The sequence below is a fragment of the Oryctolagus cuniculus genome, chromosome 12 (assembly GCF_051225735.1).
Source record: "Oryctolagus cuniculus isolate XC-2025 breed Fujian yellow rabbit chromosome 12, ASM5122573v1, whole genome shotgun sequence".
NCBI lineage: Eukaryota > Metazoa > Chordata > Mammalia > Lagomorpha > Leporidae > Oryctolagus > Oryctolagus cuniculus.
In genome coordinates, this window is record NC_142878.1 from 80,819,322 (window position 1) to 80,839,277 (window position 19,956).

General features: G+C 41.0%; 2 long non-coding RNA genes across 2 annotated transcripts in view; one reads left to right on the forward strand and one right to left on the reverse strand.

Annotated features, from left to right (window-relative positions):
- Positions 1-19,956, forward strand: part of LOC127483686 (uncharacterized) — a 119,787-nt gene that overhangs the window by 82,327 nt on the left and 17,504 nt on the right. The window lies entirely within an intron of this gene.
- On the reverse strand, positions 375-12,950 carry LOC103351100 (uncharacterized). The gene is made up of 3 exons (XR_518890.5): positions 12,814-12,950; positions 3,531-3,649; positions 375-1,400 (listed from the first exon to the last, which is right to left on the reverse strand). It is a non-coding gene; the product is annotated as an uncharacterized LOC103351100 (long non-coding RNA).

The window sequence follows — 19,956 nt, forward strand, 5'->3', positions numbered from 1 at the left end:
AAGGACCCAGGCCATCCTCCACTGCATTCCCTGGCCACAGCAGAGAGCTGGCCTGGAAGAGGGGCAACCGGGACAGAATCCGGCACCCTGACCAGGACTAGAACCCGGGGTGCCGGCACCGCAAGGTGGACGTGTTTGTTGATCTTAAAAATGGAGAAATGGAAATGTTTGTATTTCCAAACTCAGATTTCTTTAAAGTACCAAGGTTTAGGCTCTTTTCTTGGATGTTATTGTTTAAAACATGGTTCTCTGAGATCACACGGTCAGGCTGTATGAAAACGGAAGTTCATTTGTTTAAACTTATCGGCGGGAAACTCGCTCGTATAACCTTGTTCCATAGGCCTTTTCACTGTAAGAATAATTTGAAAGAAGGATGCCAACAACACATAATATCTTTAGAGAGCGAGAGGGAGACACTCAGCCACCCGCTCCCAGAGATGCTCACACACAGTGAGATGAACCAGTTGGCAGTGACACCCAAGCCACTCTGAGTTCAAAGTAGGAGCCACCTCAGAGTTCCCACCATCTGAAGAGGACCTTGGCTTTTTCCTTTGAAGCGTTTCCTTTGAAGGTCAAGGTAAAAGGTCCGTGTTGACTCAAGAAATTGCTAATCTATAGAAGGATGTGGCCTCTGCTCCATCACACATTTGTAACGTTCACATGAGGTTAACAAAACAAATGGCTGTGACGGAAATGCGTGAGCTGGGGCCCTGCTTTCTTTTCAACTGTCCCTGTGGCAGGAGCATTTCTCCGAGATCAGATAGGCCCCAGGCTAAGAGAGAAATCCGAATCAGATCCTGAGTTAATTTCGAGTTTCTTGAATTTCTGTCGTCAGGAATTCGTGTTCTGCAGTGGGCTGCTGCTTGCCAAGATGATGCAGGCAGAACTCAGAGTCACAAGATCTGAGTCAAAATCCCGAATCTTCCTTAATTAAGCAGTATCATCCCTGGCAGGTTTTCTCAGTTGCTCTTCTCCACCTGCCTCATACTAGGTCCTGCCAAACAATTTCTTTAAACAAGCTGAATAGTTTTAAAAACCCAACATTTTCTGAGAAATATTTTGAATATAGAACCCAGAAATAGGTAGGACTTACAAACTGAACTCTAAGATCTAGATGAATTCTAAGAGCATTCAGCTGGCTCATTGACACTCAAAAAAGCATTTTTCAACAATGCTACAGCATCACCAGAAGGCTGTGACTTTTATTTTGTTATCTTCGATTCCTAGCATCCTGAATCCTGCTAATTAGGAAATACTGCATACTTCCCCCACACTCATCCCTACTCCCATCCACACAAATACTGGGCCCAAATTGTTGGTGTACAGAAGATGGTGTGTATCAGGTATTGAATCTAAAAGCCTTTTTCTTCTGGAGAAGATGTACTGTCTGGAAGAAAAAACTGGAAATTTGAGACAAGAAACTTTGGTCAAATATTTTGTTATGCAATTGATGCAGGTGACGCCTCCCCAAATACCACCCCCCTTGCTAATAAGGTCACTCATGGAATTTGGAATGGATGTTGCATATGCTAGCCACCAAATGGCCCGCCTCAGAGTCCCAAGGGGTCCTATGTTTGGATAAAGTCTCTCTAACCCCTCTGTTATTGTTTATTCGAGTACTGATTCAAGGACCTTCTTCCATCTCACCCCCTCCCCACCAGCCACCACCACCAAAGAAATACCACCCAGAAAGCTAAGAGATCAACCACAGAGTGTGCGAAATGGGTGAGGATAGACTATATTACTTTAAAGAGGTAAAGGAACAGGCATGCTTGGAGTTAAAGGAGTGGATTTTGCTACCCCAAGTTAGGATTTTAAATGTAATTATGGATATAGATAAATGCATATTATTTACAGAGAGAAACATATATATAAATCTAGCTATCAGTTATCTATATCTTCTATTATCTATTATCTATCTATATAGTTATATCATCTATTCATGTGTGTCTTATGGTCCAATGTCTGGGGATACTCATATAGTGCACATAAATTACATTTTTACAGCTACTTTACTGCTAGGACTAAAGAAGTTTTCTCCATATTGATAACATTTTCCATCTTCTCAAAGTTCTAAGTTCATTGAATCTACATGAAAGTCATTTTCCTTATGTGAAAGTAAGTTACCATCCCAGGTCACTTTGGGAGGCTGAACCTTTCCCCATCTAGGAGTGGGGCTGGCCAAAGCCACACTGGATGCTCTCCCCAGGCCTTTGGCAGTCTGGATTGTAGAAGAGGGTCAAGAACACCTGTGCTGGTCCTCCATCTGGTCTCCTAGGTGGGTGGTGGGCTTCTCACCTGGCAGTCTTTCAGGCCAGCATGTGAATGAAGGCGCCTACGTGGATGTTCCGAAGCAATCTGTCAGGAGAATGTTGCTGAAACCCAAGTGGGGACACCGGGTTTGCCAGTGATGTGTCCACCATTTGGTCCCCTCAAGAGATGTTGGTTCAGCTGCTTGGGGAGGGATGGGAATGATATCTGGGGACACAGCGCAGAGGCCTGGATTGTTTCTGAGGTGTGGTTTGATGGTTGTGATTAATTGCGGAGATTGAGATGGAACACGTTTGTAGGAGATAAAGGGACTGATGTTTTAGAAATTTAGAAAGCGTTCAGCCATGAATTTTGTTGATAATGAGCAGTTGCTCACACATTCAACATTAAGATTTTGTTTGCAATAATTGTTTTATGCTCAATTCTTCTTCGGTCAATTCTCCACATTGCTACTGGACACAAGACATTGTGACCTTGGTTAAAATCTCTCAAGGAGGTAGAATGATAACAGAAATCCTGTTTAGAAAATTCATCTTTCTGCTTTTCTATGTTTTTTTTTTTCATATTGTCTACAAAAACAAGTGTTCTGAAAGGATACTTTACATGAAATTATTTTCCTTTTAGATTTGAAACACAGAGAGAGACAGTGGCAGAAAGAGTTCCCATTTGCGGGCATACTTTTCAGATGCCTGCAGGGGACAGCACTGGGCTGAGGCTGGACTTGGGAGTCAGGAACTCAATCTGGGTCCCCATGTGGGTGACAGGAACCCGATTACTTGAGCCCTCATCACTGCCTTCCAAGGTCTGCATTAGCAGGAGGCTGGAGTTAGGAGATGGAGCCAAGACTAGAATCTAGGCACTCTGATATGAAATACAAGAATCTTAACTGCTAGACTGACCACCTGCTCCTAAACATATTTCTAAAGAAATCTTTTTATATATTTCTTTGCCTTTAGGATAAAGTATATATTTGTCACCAGTGACAAGAGCCTCCATCTCTCAAGTTCCTACTTGCCCACTGAGTGTTCACCAATGAGCTACCCTCTAATATGCACCTCCAACCGGGTGCAACTGCTCTCCATCTCTCTCTTTTGGCTCCTTGATTAACACTTCTTTTGTCCTTCAAGACTTAGTCCAAGAATTGTCTCCCAGTTGCCACCAACTCCGACCCTATCCCCTACACCAGTATCTTCTCCCATAGTCAACCAAAGCAGAGTCCTAAGAAGATTCTAGAAAATGTGTTATGATATTAGTCATACCTGGAGAAGAGAGGAAAATGTGAGCACTTTGAAGATTTAGGATGTCTTTGTAGAATACACAATGCTTCTCTAAGTTTGATTTCCTGCTTACGTCCAGTATTGGCTCAAAGTCCAATTTCCTGGTGGGAAAAGATAGAAAAAGTAGATTTATAATTATTATAAAAATTATAAACCCTTATACACACAGAATTTAGAGTTTTCAAAAATGCTTTCATAGTGATATTGTATTTAACTCACAACCAATGTTCTGAGCTGAATATGGTACAAACTATGCTTCCTCATTTGGTGCCAAACTTTTTGGAGTTAATGATGCCAGGGTTCAGAGAAATGAATTATTATGTTCAAGAGCTCACATTTAATTCATGCAAGAGTCAGAGGAAACCAACTACAAATGCTTTGCTCTTTTGTTATATTAAGGGACCTTTAAGATTGGCCGGCGCCGCGGCTCACTAGGCTAATCCTCCACCTAGTGGCGCCGGCACACCGGGTTCTAGTCCCGGTCGGGGCGCCGGATTCTGTCCAGGTTGCCCCTCTTCCAGGCCAGCTCTCTGCTGTGGCCCGGGAGTGCAGTGGAGGATGGCCCAAGTGCTTGGGCCCTGCACCCCTGGGAGACCAGGAGAAGCAACTGGCTCCTGGCTCCTGGCTCCTGCCTTCGGATAGGCGCGGTGCGCCGGCCGCAGCAGGCCGGCCGCGGGGGCCATTGGAGGGTGAACCAACGGCAAAGGAAGACCTTTCTCTCTGTCTCTCTCTCTCACTGTCCACTCTGCCTGTCAAAAAAAAAAAAAAAAAAAAAAAGACCTTGACCTTTAAGATAAGCTGGTGTTAGAAGGTAGCTTAATATATATTGAGTCAAGATTCCACCCAGTTTTGAATCCCTTCTGCCTGTTCTTCCACAGGCCTCCCCTGGCCAACATGCAGTCTTGTCACCCTGCTCCTCATTACCAGACCCAGGGACAGGGAGTTCACTGCATCCTTTTTTCTATCCTTTAATGACTGATAAATCACAGCCTTTACTGTAAAATTCTCCACGCTTGGTGTTGTGCTCAGTGTTTTACAAGTAAGGAGCCACCTCACATGATAGCAAATACTATTTCTAGTTTACAGAGGAGGAATTTGAGACACAGAAAGGGTTGAGTGTCTTAGGTATGGTCTTATAGAAAGTTTCTTACAGCACTGGGATTCAAACCCAGTTTGCCTGAGTCCTACCATATTACATGACTATTTACCCAAATCAAATTTCCTATGCTTTTTAACTATCGGCTTTACTTTTTGGTACCCCCTCAAAGATAGTATAAGTTCTTTTTATATGAGACAACATTCAATACTCTATTGGCAGGCAACTGTTTTGTTTTGTCAGAACCTCCTTATCCCAGGCCAGTTGTTACCAGCCTTTATACCTTTTTAAGTTTGATAGTTTCAGATTCTCTCTCCAACTTTCCAATTGCTCATTTGTGTTTCACCAGTTTGTCTATGTCTTAATGAAAATATTGCACACAAAGTGAAATGTGATAGTTGAGGTGCTGTTTGACCAGCAGTATAAATAATGTGACTAATTTTGAACTGATTTAACAATAAAACCACAGGCATTTCATAGATGATTACTCTAAGCTATGGTTCCTTTATCCTGACCTTAGGCCACTTGTTTTTTGGACCCACATATAGCTAGAACTTCACATATAACTCTAGAAAAACCTCACTTTACATTTGCTTCTCCTTATAGCCTATCAAGATCTGTTTGTCAACAACTTATTGCTACTGTCTATTCTATTTGTTTGTGTCTCAATCTTGTGGGATCTGCAAATCTATTTCTTCTGTATCTTTATGCTAGTCGTTGATTTCAAACATTAACAAAACATACAACATTTCCAAGTTTGATATCTATCTATATTCTATAGATATTTAACCCTTTATGGATTTTCCTAATTGCCCTTAAATCCAGTAAACTATTTCTCCATTTGGTCCATATAGATATCAAGACACCTTTTACTAATTTTGCTGAAAAAAGATAGACTGAGGCAGTTATCTTGTAGCCCTATCCCCAGCAAATTTATTCATTCATCCAACTATTGCCAATAACTTGTCATCTCATAATGCTAAACACAGTGGAAGATGCAATGATAAACATGCTGTGGTTTATGTCCACAAGATGCTTGCGTAATAGACTGAGAGAAAAACACAAGAAGACCATGCCGGGGGAATACGATCAATCAGTGAGGATGGTACCCACCACCCCAGGTCCTGCAAATCTGGTGTGAAGAGGTGATGGGATGAGGAAAGGAAGACAGGCCTTGGAGTCACATAACTTTTTTTTAAAGATTTATTTATTTATTCAAAAGTCAGAATTACGCAGAGAGGCAGAGAGAGAGAGGTCTTCCATCCGATGGTTCACTCCCCAATTGGCCTCAACGGCTGGAGCTGCGCTGATCTGAAGGGAGGAGCCAGGAGCTTCTTCCAGGTTTCCCACACGGGTGCAGGGGCCCAATGACTCGGGCCATCTTCTATTGCTTTCCCAGGCTCACTAGCATAGAGCTGGATAAGAAGAGGAGCAGCCGGGACTTGAACTGGTACCCACATGGGATGCCGGCACTTCAGGCCAGGGCTTTAACCCACTGCACCACAGCGACCTGACCGACCTGACTTTCTAAGGAAGAAACAAGCCAAGAGATATGAGGAAAATTGCTAGGGATTACAAAAGTACCCAGTGACAGAACTGGGTCTTGTAGATTTAAGTTCAGTCTCCTTTTCGCTATACATTTTGCTCAGGATCACTTCCCACCTCAGTCTTAACCATATATGTATCTTACAACAGGATTAAAAGATTTTCCACAGCTATAATTTACTAGACTCATTATGTTTGGTAGACTATTAATACTCTATTGATATTATTAACTAATGGTCTATTAAATAAGAATGTTCACTGAATTGGTACTCCAATCATTTTCCTGAAAGAAATCCAAAAAGACGGGCCACCTGCAGAAGCTTATCATTTAATACAAATACTTGGGCAGGTGCGCCCATCGCTTTCTCTCCTTAGCTCTGTATTTGCATCCATCTGCTCCCCACGCTTTCCCATTCTTTGTGTATGCCTGCCCAAATCATCCACTAATTATCAATTTTAATTCAAGTCTTAGACTCTCACCTGGTTGGCAACAGATGGAGTTGTACTATTTCATTCTAATCATTTCAGGAAGCTGAAGAATATATTGATGTTTAAGACATAAGAGAAAGTATTCAGCTTAGAAAAGGAGCAAGCATCACAGGGAAAAAAGAGAAAGTTATATGAAGCAAATGTAAAACTGAACTAGAAACCAAAACAATAAAATTGATAATTAAATAACAGATTTGCTCATTTGGCAACTCTAGCCAAAGGAGCCTCTAGGAAATCTCAGAAGTAAACACGCACATAAAACACTCATAAAATTGGAAAAAGACCAAATCACCTAAAGAGTATAAAATTCTGGGGCGGACATTGTGTCACAACAGGTGAAGCTGCACTTTGGATGCCTGTGTCCCATATTGGAGTGCCTAGGGTTGAGTCCCGCCTCTGCTTCCGGTTCAGTTTCCTGCTAGTGTGCCCAGGAGAAGCACACGATGGCACTACTACTGGAGTCCTGTCTCCCATCAGGGAGGATCAGGATGGAGCTCCTTACTCCTGGCTTCTACCTGGCCCAGCCCTGGGTATTTCAGGCATTTGAGGAGTAAGCCAGTGAATGGAAGAACTCTGTCGTGTTCTGTTACTGCCTTTCAAACAAACAAATGAATAAAACTTTTTTTTAAAAAAAGCTAATGATTCTTTTAAAATATAAAATTCTATAAATGATTTAATAAAACATCATATATAATTTTATTAAATGTAAATACTTCAATACAATGATTTTCCAGAAAATATATTATCCAAAAGTAGAAATTCCAAAGAAAGGATAACTGTGGAAATAATCGAGGATGTCGAAGAACCTTCACCAAAAGGAATTCAGATAAAGGGTTCACAGCTGAATACTTCCAGACACTCCTTCCAGACCTTTAATCAAAAGATAATTCCTGTGTTACATAAAACCTTCCAGAGAACAGAAATATGAAGAATTACCAAATTTCTCAGGCCCAATTCCAAATCAGGTAAAGATGGTGAATAAAACAGAAAGCCAATAAGGACAAGGACAATTAAAGACCAACCCTTCCGAAATCAACAATAATGCATTAGGAGAGGGACATATCATAATCTAGTTAAGTTGCACCAGAAATATAGGAATATTCCCAAAAATAATAATATAGCATTTTAATTTTTAACTATGCTCCTTAATTGATTTAAATTAAATATTATTCAAGATTCAAAATAGTTTCAGTAGGACTAAAAGCCCATTTACTCGTTTCCCTAAGAAGATAAAGAATATGTATTCCAAAGAACTAATCAACATTCTATTAGATGTAGAGCAAATATTTTTGAAAATATTAAATTAATTAATTCTACTCCCCTTTGAATTTATTCCTCAGGTAGCTCTCCACCTCCTAAACTTGACTTCTATAGAAGCTATGGGTTCCAAAGTCTTTTTTTTTTTTTTCGAGAGAAAACCACCAGAAACACCACCCACACCATCACCTGTCAATATCCACAGAATTAGCAGCAACCAGGCAGAGAGGTATCCAGCCTGAATGTTGCCAGGGTTTCCCCACAGATTGGCATCTTGGTCATGAAACTGATGTTCCTTGCCGGAAGGAGGCTATGACCAAGGAAAAATAAGAGCTTACTGTTTCCAGCCCAAAGGTTTGGAAGGAAGAAGGAAAAGAGAAGGAAAAGAGAAGAGAGCATCAAAGGATGCAAGATAAGAGACATATTCCAAGCTCCTCCTGGAGCTTTGAAACCTGGAACAAGAGAGACACAGGTTAGCATGACACTGACAACGCTGTGGCCCAGCATTGTCCCAGAGAGGGCGCTGAGCTCTCCCTCAGCCTCCCACATGAACTGAGCAGTTCCAGAAGCTGATCCTTTAGGGAAAAAACTGGAAGGAAGGGAGAGGAGTTGAGAACTAGGGGTCCCTCGTGGGGAGGAGCTGTATGAAGGACATAGGTCTGTCCATAGGTCACCACCTTTTGACCGAACCACTAGCCACAGTCATCACCTGCCAATTCCCACAGGATCAGTAGTGAGCCAGGCAGACAGGCGTTGCCATGAAGAGATCAGTGAGATTCCGAGGGGACTGGTACACATCTGAGGATATTTCCACTGGCATGAGACTAGCGACTGCCTACAAGATGAGCAATCGTGTGATCTTATAGTTTAACATCACAACTAATCATCACAGACATGTAAATGATATGACCAGGACTTACTCTTTATAATCTTAGTCTTTATAGTCTTGTTATAGATGAATTGATTAAAGAGTCAAAAAATAAAAGACTAATGGTAAAAGAGAATGATCACAGATGGGGAAAATATCAGCTTTCTAAGTTTTGAAGTAATGAAATAAGTTTGAAAGGCAATAACTGCAAATTCCTTATAGATAACCTAAGAGCTTCAATCAAATACCACAAAAATAGATCCTTTAAATATATTCTTGATGTAATAATAGAGGATCTTTCTTTAAAAAATAAAGAAAATTTATTTGAACATATGCGCCATTTAGGGAAATATGCCTGCTTTTAAGGTATTAGTTTTTCCCACTTAAATAAAACAAAAATGTGGATGTTTGCTTTTATCATCATTTAATATTGTTTTTAAAATTCTGGGTAATACAATAAAAATAAAATACATAATGATTGTAAATGGAAAGATAAGCTATACTTATTTGCAAAGGATGATACTTCTAAAAAATCCTGGAGAATCATCTGAAAATCCTTTGGAATAGTGGTTCCCAAATTTCTCTCTGTCTTAAAATGTACCTAAGGAATGTCACAAGGATTTTGGTGCTTGTGTCTCGTCCAGAAGCTGCAACTTAACTGGTCTGGGGTGTGTCCTGGACTTTGGAATTTTTCAAAATCCCTAGGGGATTCTAATGTGCAGACAAATATGATAATCACTTTATAATTAATAAGTGAGCTCAGTACATCAACTAGATTCAAGGTCGTTGTACAAAAGTAGGTTTCCTACCCTACAAATAAGTAGTTAGAAAATAAGAACAGAAAAAAAAATCTCATTTATAAGAGTGACAAATGTAAAAATACCCAAGAAGTATATTACTAAGAAAAGTGTAATATTTGTGCAATGTAAATTATAATATTTTACTAGGAGACATAGCAGAAAGTTTAAATAAGTTAAGAGACATAGAATGTTTATAAATACAGGGCAGTTCCACACTGTACCAGAGGAGGATTTCGAAAGAAGGGGCTGGGCCTATGCTGTGGTGCAGTGGGTTAATACCTATGGTATTAATACCATATGAGTGCCTGTTTGAGACCCGGTTGCTCCACTTCCAATCCAATTCTGTGCTATGGCCTGGGAAAGCAGTGGAGGATGGCCCAAGTCCTTGGTCCCTGCACCCGCATGGGAGACCCGGAGGAGGTTCCTGGCTCCTGGCTTCAGATCAGCGCAGCTCCGGCCATTGTGGCCATCTGGAGAGTGAACCAGCGGATGGTAGACCTCTCTCTCTGTCTCTACCTCTCTCTGTAACTCTGCCTGTCAAATAAAAAAAATAAAGCTTAAACAAAAAAAGAGAGAAGGGGTTGAAAAGTAAAATCCTAAGAAAGTAATCTCAAATTTGAATAAATGGATTTTTTTTGACAGGCAGAGTGGACAGAGAGAGAGAGAGACAGAGAGAAAGGTCTTCCTTTGCCGTTGGTTCACCCTGCAATGGCTGTTGCAGCCGGTGCACTGCGCTGATCCGAAGCCAGGAGCCAGGTGCCTCTCCTGGTCTCCCATGAGGGTGCAGGGCCCAAGGACTTGGGCCATCCTCCACTGCACTCCCTGGCCACAGCAGAGAGATGGAGTGGAAGAGGAGCAACCAGGACAGAATCCGGCGCTCCGACCAGGATTAGAACTCGGGGTGTCGGTGCCGCAGGCGGAGGATTAGCCTATTGAGCCGTGGCGCCAGCCTTGAATAAATGGATTTTTAAAAAGTTTAAAAAATCATGTTCAAAAAATAACAATGGAGTTTGCTTTACTAGGTGTTAAGTGAGTTTATAAAGGTGTAATTTTAGTCTAAGAAAAAGAAGATTAGTAAGAAAACATTTGCAGCAAATAACAAAAGATTAATATTTGTAGCTCATAAAAGGCTATTAAAATAAAAAATTGAGGTCACAAAATGAAAACGACGGACAGACATAAAACAGTGTGCAAAAAAAGATCATGAATGAAAATTTTTATTAAAAATCTTAAGAGACACATGAAAATTATATTTATGGTATACCATATGGTGTTTTGCTATATGAATAGATTGTGCTGTCCAATCAGGGTTAACATATCTATCTCCTCAAATGTTTAACATTTCATTATAGTGAAAGCATTTCTTCAAGATTTGTGTGTGTGTGTGTGTGTGTGCGTGCAGTACATTAATATTATAATCACCTTTCTGTGTTGCAGAATCCTGGAATTTTTTCCTCCTATCTAATTGTAACATAGTAACTGTTAATCAAACTTTCCCTACCCTTTCCAGTCCCCTTCCCTCCTTAGCCTCTATTAACCATTATACTTTTAACTTCTATGAGATCGCTATTTCTAATTTATTGATTGGCAAGGTAAAAAACCCAAAAACACGGCCCTCACTGAAGCGGGTGAGGGGGTGAGGGGAAGGAGCTCTGTGAGACAGCCAAACGTTGATGGGTCTGTAGTTGATCCTTATCTTTCTGGAAAGCGAATTGGCAACATATACCCAGTATCTTAAAATATTTTTTCTCTGACACATAATCCCAGTTCTAAGACTATTCTTTCCCAACAGGAAGACAAGGATTTACATCTAAGGGTAGTATGAATGCTATACAAGATTGGAACTGACCTACATGTCTAGCAATAGAGAAACAGATGAACAGGTCTGTAAGATCCATCCTTATAGTGGGAGAGTGTGGGACAAATAAGAGGGGACTTCAGAAAGTTCTTGGAAAAATACAATTAAAAATAAGTATATGTTGGTGGACAAATATTTTGAAATCTATGTATAGTGTTTTCTGTAAATTTTTTGAAAACTCCTTGTCCTTTACTTTTGCAAACAGATAAAAATAATTTTTAACGCATTTATTGATGTTAGAAAACAAAGAAGAGACAGAAATATGCTAAAATTTAGGTAGTGACAAGTAGCAGGCTTTTTTCTATATTAGATTATTTTAACACCAGTATTTGTTTTTATAACAAATATTATTAGTATTAGTTTATGAACAGAGATAAAGACAGGGAGAAAAGGAAAAGAAACAAGAGAAAGACTAATGACTAAATATTGTGGAAAACCCATATTTATAAAAGCATGACAATTAATAGGTAAATAGGAAAATGACAAAATAATTTACATAAAGAAAAGTTAACATTGTACCATATTAAATGTTGTTCATAAAGAAATCTAAGTTAAGGTGCCGATTCATGGCTAAAAGTGAACTGAAAACTTAAACTAATTTCCAGTGTTGAGGAGGTTAGAGTGGAAATAATCATACATATAAAAAGTTGGAGCATCGTAAACTGATGCAATAGTTTTTTAAAAGCAATTTGATTCCAAACATTAAAAGCTCTAATAATGTCCACAGCCTTTGAAAAGCCTAATCTCACTTGGGAAATGCTTCTGAAGAAAGTATTCAAAAAGGAAAAGATAGAAAAAAGACGTCCATTGCAGTTTTAATTAAAGTGTTAATCTTGAAAATACTGTAGAGAACAAGACACATCATGATACATCAACCCCATGGACTCTTGGGATGCTATAAAACTAAGGAAGATGTGTGGTTTCCATCTTGAGTGCAGAATAAATGCAGAAGGCAAAACTGTATGTAGACAACTGATGACATTAGGAAACAGAGACTAGGAAGGAAAAAAATGTGCTAGGATGGTGAAATTATAGATTCATTTCCTTTATGTAATTGTATATATAATTATATAACAATTACATATATAATCAAATTACATAATATATAAATTATATACTATAAATCATAAATTAGATGATATGTTATCTAATTATATATATTATAGAATAATTAACATAATTGCTTCATATAATATATATTATATATAATAATTATGTGTAATTGTTTTAACAGTGGGCAAAAATAGAAGGGGAGAAGTATTAGAGAAAAGGGAGCAAAGGGGAAAATAGTCTTTATGCATTAATTACACACAAATTTAAGCATCAATTGAAGATAAAGACCTTTAATGTACCTGCAAAGTAGGTATTGTCTTCATTTCCATAGGTGAGTAGATAGCAGCCTGAACAGGCAAGTCACTTTAAATTCTGGAATTAAAATGTAGTCCCTCTTCCAGTTCCATTCTGCCTCCTGCCTCTAAATGTGTATACACTGCTGGCTGTTAGCCTTTATGTGTCATAGTTTTATTTGGATATGATGGAAGTTATGAAACATCTTCTCCAGAAAAACTTTCAAGAATGCATAAAATTTGCATGTCAGCACTTCCTAAGGGTAAGGTCACCATGAACCTTGTTGTATGGCTGTTGGCCTGGAAAATCAATAGTGCCACTTTTCATTCTCGAAGTCCTTCTGATTTGGATTATAAATTACATGATTATCTTTAATTAAAGGCCACGCATGGTCTTTTCCTTTTCCTCTTGTCAACCCCCAGCCTACCCTTTTATGTTTCCACTTGTGTGACTTCTTTAAGTAAAGCATCCAAACAGAGGCATTTTCTCTACATACCCAGTGTGAGGAGAGAAGTCATGAACAGGGAATGACCATCTACCTTATCTTGTCTGGTGTATCAGCTATATCTTGAAAGTACTGGTCAGCAGATAGCATGGAACTTTTGCCTGGGTACAAGAAGTCTTGTCAGGACTCAACAGTTGCCTGCATTTGGGACCTAAATGCTTTGGTGAGGGTTAAGAGATGAGTCCTGGAGGCCCAGGACATGCAGTATGGTACTAGGAGAAAGTCAACTACCAGGGGACACCCCAAATATGTCCCCTGGCCATACTTGGTCAGATTGGACCAGCTTGACATCTGTGGTTCATGATCAGGCAAAACAGTAGAAACATATTGGATACTGGCTCTGGAGAAATTGTGGCAGCTGCTGGGAGGTCTGTGTTCCTTCATGCTGGCGTGGGGATGATGCTGGTTTTGTTGTTGTCCTCAAAGCCCAGAGGGGCTGAGGGAAAACCATGGATATTAATGAGAAGCGCTGCCCACATGGAGGGCAGAGAAGACATGATGGACAAGCATACGGCAAGGAGTTGCTCCTTCTTGCCTCTGACTCAATCTGTCCAAAGCAAGGCTTCTTGACCTGGGATCCATGAACTCAACTGAGAGAAAAATCCATCATTATTTGCATTAACCTATCCTACAAATAATCACTTTGGATTTGTATGAATCTGGGTAACCAGTCACAGCAATAGGAATAGTAAAAATGGCTTTTTCACCATCAAAATCACTGATACTCTTATAGATGGTTCCAGTGTACATTTTTTAAAGATTTATTTTATTTCATTTTTTGGCAAGATCAACTTTCTTTTTTATTTATTTATATATATTAATTTTATTTAAGTTATTCAAATTTCATATATAAAGATTTAGGAACATAGTGACATTCCCCCCCTTCCGTCCCACCGATGCTCCAACACTTTTTCCTCCTCCCTCTCACGTTCCTTCTCTTTTATATTTATATTTACAAAGAGATTTATGTTCTCTTTACTTAATAATCATATAGTTAACCCTACACTAAGTAAAAGATTTCAACAAATACTATGAAGAAACAAGAAAAGAAAAAAACAAAACAAAACACTGTTCTTCAGTGGAAGACACAAGGGCTGTAACAATCCTTGAATCTCACAATGTCTATTTCAGTCCAATACATTATATTTCAGGTACTCTATTAGTTACCTTGGATCAAGGAAAACATGTGATAGCTGTCTTCTGGGACTGGCTTTTTTTAAAAATTTTTTTTATTTGACAGAGTTATAGACAGTGAGAGAGAAAGACAGAGAGAAAGGTCTTCCTTCTGTTGGTTCACCCCCCAAAATGGCCGCCACGGCTGGTGCTGCTCTGATCCAAAGCCAAGAGCGCGGTGCTTCTTCCTGGTCTCCCATGCAGGTGCAGGGCCCAAGCACTTGGGCCATCCTCCACTGCCTTCCCAGGCCACAGCAGAGAGCTGGACTGGAAGAGGGGCAGTTGGGACTAGAACTGGCACCCATATGGGATGCCGGTGCCACAGGTGGAGGATTAACCAAGTGAGCCACGGCGCCGGCCCCCAGGACTGGCTTATTTAAGTATAATGGTTTCTGGTTGCATCCATTTGTTGCAAAAGATAGGATTTCATTTTTTTTTACAGTTAAGTAGTACTCCATAGTGTATATATACCACAGTTGATGGGCATATGGGTTGATTCCATTACTTTGCTATTATGAATTTTGCTGCAGTGAACATGGGGGTACAGATAAACAGTTTCATATGCTGATTTCTTTTGTTTGGGTAAATTTCCAGGACTTGGATGGCTGGATCATATGTTAGGTCTGTATTCAGATTTCTGAGCTATCTCCATACTGTCTTCCACAGTATCAGTTTACATTCACACCAGCAGTGGCCATGGGTACCTTTTCCCCCACATCCTCACCAGCATTTGTCATTTGTTGATTTCTGTATGTGAACCATTCTAACTGGAGTGAGGTGAAACTTCACTGTGGTTTTGATTTGCATTTCCCTGATGGCTAGCAGTCCTGAGCATTTTCTCAAGTGTCTGTTGGCCATTTGAATTTCCCTTCTTGAAGAATGTCTGTTCAAGTCTTTTGCCCATTTCTTAACTGGATTGTTTGTTTTGTTGTTGAATTTCTTGAGCATTTTATAAATTCTGGATGTTAACCTTTTATCAGTTACATAGTTTCAAAAATGTTCTCCCATTCTGTCAGTTGCCTCTTCACTTTGCTGAGTGTTTTTTTTTAAATCATTCAGTACTGAGTTCATTTGCATTAGGAGAACTTCATACTTTATTTTTTTTTATTTGACAGAGTTAGACAGTGAGAGAGAAAGACAGAGAGAAAGGTCTTCCTCCTGTTAGTTCACCCCCCAAATGGCCGCTGCTGCTGGAGCTATGGCAATCCGAAGCTAGGAGTCAGGTGCTTCCTCCTGGTCTTCCACACAGGTGCAGGGCCCAAGCACTTGGGCCATCCTCCACTGCCCTCCCGGGCCACAGCAGAGAGCTGGACTGGAAGAGGAGCAACCAGGACCAGAACCTGGCACCCATATAGGATGCTGGCACTGCAGGTAGAGGATTAACCAAGTGAGCCACGAAGCCGGCCCCGCCGGGTGTTGCTTTTGCATTGCAGAATGTCCTCAGCTTGATAAAATCTCATTTGTCAATTTTGGCTTTGATTGCCTGTGCTTCTGAGGTCTTTTCCAAGAAGTCTGCCTATGCCAAATGTCTTGCAGAGTTTCCCCACTGTTCTGTAGTTATTTGATGGTATCAGGTCATAGATTGAGGTCTTTAATCCATTTTGAGTGAATTTTTGTGTAAGGTGTAAAATAGGGGTCTACAAACTTTGGCACATGGAGATCCAGGTTCCCCAGCACCATTTGGTAAAGAGATGTCCTTGGTCCAGGGATTGATTTTAGCTCCTTTGTCCAAGATATGTTGCATGGTTTGATTTCTGGAGTTTCTATTTTGTTCCATTGGTCTATAAGTCTGATTTTGTGCCAGTACCAGGCTGTTCTGATTATAACTGCCTGGTAATATGTCTTGAAATCAGGGATTGTGAGGCCTCCAATATCGGTCAAGTCCATTTGGTCCATAGTATCAATTAACTCTGTTATTTCTTTGTTGATTTTCTGTTTAACTGATCTGTCCATTGATGAAAGTAAGTGTTCAAGCCCTCCATTACTATTTTTTAAAGATTTATTTATTTATTTGAAAGTCAGAGTTACACAGAGAAAGAAGGAAAGGCAGAGAGAGAGGTCTTCCCTGGTTCACTCCCCAGATGGCCACAATGGCTGGAGCTGTGCTGATTGGAAGCCAGGAGCCAAGAGTTTCTTCTGGGTCTCCCACGTGGGTGCAGGGGCCCAAGGACTTGGGCCATCTTCCACTGCTTTCCCAGGCCACAGCAGAGAGTTAAATTGGAAGTGGGCAGCTGGGACTCAAACCGGCACCCATTTGGGATGCCGGCACTGCAGGTTGCAGCCTTACCCACAATGTCACAGCACTTCTCCCTGCCTCTCCCCACAACACTGGCCCATTACTATTGTATTGGAGTCTATGTCTCCCCTTAGATCCATTATCATTTCTTTACATAGCCAGGTGCCCTGTAATTGGGTATGTATACATTTATTATAGTCACATCTTCCTGTTGAATTGATCCCTTAATCATTATAAAGCACTCTTCTTTGTCTCTTTTAACAGCTTTTATGTTAAAGTCTGTTTTGTCTGATATTAGGATGGCAGCACCTGCCCTTTTTCGCTTTCCATTAGCAAGGAATATCTTTTTCCATCTTTTCACTGTGAGTCTGTGTGTATCTTTGTTGGTGAGATGTGTTTCTTGTAGGCAGCAAATAGATGGGTCTTGTTTTTTAATCCATTCAGCCAGTCTTTTAACTAGAAAGTTGAGGCCATTTACATTCAAGGTGACTTTTGATAAGTAACGACTTGGCCCTCCCTTTTTTCCATAAATAATTCCTATTGTTTGCTTTGAATTTCTTTTGTACTTTTGCTGGGGTGTTTTCTGATTTCACAATCTTCCACGATTATGGCTATATTTTTGTGTGTAGCACATCCTTAAGCATCTTTGTTAAGACTGGGAGAGTGGCAACTGCTTCTTTCAATTTCCTTTTGTTGTGGAAAGTTTTATTTCACCTTCACCTATAAAAGGGAGGTTTGCAGGATACAGTGTTCTGCTTTAACAATTTTTTCTTTCAAGACTTGGACTGCATCTCCCCATTCCCTTCTAGCTTGTAGGGTTTCTGATGAGAAGTCAGCTGTAAGTCCAATTGGAGATCTTTTGAATGTAATCTGGCATTTTTCTCATGCACATTTTAGAATGTTTTCTCTATGTTTTACTGTGGAAAGTTTGACCACAATGTGTCATGGTGCAGGTCTTTTCTTATTTGGACATTGCTTTCTTTCTCCAAATTGGGGAATTTTTTTGTAATTATTTCACTAAATAGACCTTCTAGTCCATTCTCTCTTTCTACACCTTCAGGAACTCCTAAAATCCATATGTTGGGTCATTTGATTGTATCCCATATATCTCCAACACTGTTTTCATGTGTTCTATTTGCTTGTTGTTATTTGTTTATTTATTTGGTTTGACTGTAAGATTTCCAGAGATGTCTTCTAGTTCCAATATTCTTTCTTCTGCCTCGCCAAGTCTGCTGTTACGGCTTTCCACTGCATTTTTCATTTGATCTATTGAATTCTTCATTTCTAATATTTCCTTTTGATTTCTCTTTAAAATTCAATTTCATGGGAGAAATTGTCATTCATATCATGGTTTTCTTTAGTTTGTGGATTTGCTTCTGATTGCTTTTGAGTAGTCCTATGGTTAATTTTTTGAATTCCCTTTCTGGAATTTCCTCAGTCTCTTCATCTTCACATTCTAATATTGAAATGTTGTTGTATTCCTTTGGGAGGGTCATGGTATTATCATTATTCTTGTTTTTTAAATTTCTGCGTGTGTTTTTAGGTGTTTGTGGGGTTGATTTTTTTGTTTCTTTGTTTTTGTCCTCTGATGGCTTTTATCTTTGAGCTATGCCTCTGTGGCTTAGCAGGATGTCTGCACTTTTAGTGAATTTCTTCTTTATTTTTTAAAGATTTATTTATTTATTTGAAAGTCAGAGTTACACAAAGAGAGAAGGAAAGGAAGAGAGAAAGAGAGAGAGAGAAGTCTTCCATCTGCTGGTTCACTCTCCAATTGGCTGCAACAGCCGGTGCTGCGCTGATCCAAAGCCAGGAGACAGGAGCTTTTTCCAGGTCTCCCTTTTGGGTGCAGGGGCCCAAAGTCCTGGGCCATCTTACACTGCTTTCCAGGTCATAGCAGAAAGGTGGATTGGAAGTGGAGTAGCTGGGACACAAACCGGGGCCCATATGGGATGCCAGCACTGCATGCGGCAGCTTCACCCACTATGCCTCAATGCTGGCCCCTCAGTGAATTTTGAGAGGTGTGTGGTGGGTGTGGCCAGGGAGCTCTGGTCAGTGCTCCAGGGTGGGGTGAGTATCCAGGGTAACACTGACATCGGGCATGGTTGATCTCAGTTCTCTGGGTGCGAGCCCCCAGTGTGTTCCGTGCCACTGTAAAAACTGCACAGATGATCTCTGCAGTCCTAACTGTGAGCACAGTGAGCATGTGGAGCCACTCACGGTGATCACCCAGAGACCCAGCTACTCCCTGCACCTGCTCACATAACCACTGAGACCCCCGGTCTCAGCACACGAGGCTCCCACAGTCATTGAGTGCTGAGGTTTCTGTTTGCCCTGCCAGCATGCCCAGTAGACAGACAGGCTGATGTTCCCCAAGACAGCTCTGTCTAGGCTTGATCCTGGGAGGCTGCAGATGCCTGACCATCCTACATGGTTGCCCAGCCACCTCCTAGCTAGGCTGGAAGTCAGTGGGGACTGGGGATTGTTTCCTCTGCTGGGATCACTGGGTCACACGGGTACACAGGAGCCACTGGCCGAATGTTGCTCCACCACTGCCACCAGTACTGCTGTAAAGGTGGCGTCCTGTCTCAGCCGGTTACTGTGTGTGCACAGTTGCTGCCCATACCAAATGGTGCCTGCCCTTTCTCTGCCAGGCAGCAGGAGCTGTTGTGGGGAAGCTGGAGAAAGACAAACATGCCCCTTCTACTCCCACTGGGTCCTGGGCAACCGCTAGTCCCCAAGGTCCAGTCCGGACTCACGCTGTGCTCTCCCTCTGGTTATATCGCCATGGGTTGCTCCAGTCGGGTCTCACCTCCATTTCAAAGCTGCCGCCACTCCGCCTCCCAGCCACTGCCATCATGGGCTGTGCCCGTGTTCTTTCTGTACGGCTGTACTTCCATACAGGCCCACGGGGTTCCTCCTGCTCCTGTAGGGTTTCCAGTGTGGTTTTCTCTCCAATTCTGCCCTGAAAGTGCACTTCCTACACCCTTTTCTTTCACTAGTCTAGTGTATCATGTCACTCCCTAATCTACCTTCTTGGCAAAATACTAAAGATTTATTTTATTTATTTCAAAGGCAGAGTTACAGAGAGAGAGAGGGCCAAATGGCCACAATGGCTGGGGCTGGGCCAGGCAGAAGCCAGGAGCCAGGAGCTTCTTCCAGGTCTCCTGCATGGGTGCAGGAGCCCAAGCATTTGGGCCATCCTCCACTGCTTTCCCAGGCACATTAGCGGGAAGC